This window comes from Meriones unguiculatus, chromosome 20 (assembly GCF_030254825.1).
Source record: "Meriones unguiculatus strain TT.TT164.6M chromosome 20, Bangor_MerUng_6.1, whole genome shotgun sequence".
In the NCBI taxonomy this organism is placed as follows: domain Eukaryota; kingdom Metazoa; phylum Chordata; class Mammalia; order Rodentia; family Muridae; genus Meriones; species Meriones unguiculatus.
The window spans coordinates 54,313,445-54,314,362 of NC_083367.1; the positions used below are offsets into that span (position 1 = coordinate 54,313,445).

General features: G+C 35.4%; 1 non-coding gene across 1 annotated transcript; it reads left to right on the forward strand.

Moving 5' to 3' along the window:
• The first annotated feature begins 542 nt into the window (after nucleotides 1-542).
• On the forward strand, nucleotides 543-645 carry LOC132649640 (U6 spliceosomal RNA). Its single transcript, XR_009588122.1, has one exon. It is a non-coding gene; the product is annotated as a U6 spliceosomal RNA (small nuclear RNA).
• Nucleotides 646-918: the final 273 nt, after the last annotated feature.

The following is a 918-nucleotide window of genomic DNA, read 5'->3' on the forward strand; positions in this document are numbered from 1 at the left end:
TCTTTTCATCTTGTTTTCTGTTTGGTCCAATTCTAACAAGTTAGTTTTTGGTTTATCTTATTTTATTGTTACCCTGTAGAAACCTGTTTGAATTCTAATGAGAGACAGAAAAGGAGTAGATCCAGAGGAGAGGGGATGTGGAGAGAAACTGAAAGGAAAAACCATAATCTGGACATTTTATGTGAGAAAAAAAAATTTACTCAAGGCTTCCTCAGAAACATGAAGAGTTCGAGGATATTCTGGGCTATGTGAGAACATCTCAGAAAATCAAATGCTGTAGGGTTTGGACATACCCACCATGCAGCTCCAGTGTTTGCTGGTTTGTGCAAACTTCATTGCCATACTAGAAACAAAAGTGACAGTGGGTTTCAGTAACAGGTATCACCAAACCCAAAGCAAAAAATCTTCTAACTAAACTGCCTCTTACTGCAAACTAAGCATGCCTAACACCTATTTAGTGCCAGCCACACAAACCAATTGATGGAAGGAGAGTCAAGAGAGAAAACGACAGCAATGTTACTGATTTCAGTTACAACAGCCTATTGCTTTGACAGCACATATAATAAAATTGGAACAATGCAGAGAAAATCACCATGATCCCCATGCAAGAATGGCACAGAAATTTGTGAAGTGTTTCACATTTAAAATAAACAACAAACCACATAAGTTTGCAAACTTTACAAACGCATTTGGAAAAGGGTTTGTAAAAGAGAATAGGCTCATGAGATTTCAACTTTATTAGTTTCACAGTAAATTCAGGTCTGTGATCACTATTTTCAAATTTATTACTTCCTGGAAACATGATTTTTCTCTCCATGTTTATGCATCTTCATATCATTTGGTATATTATAATTTTTTTTACCTGTTTATTGTTTAATGTCTTCTTCACCCTACCTAAAAGATGACATAGATAAAGGA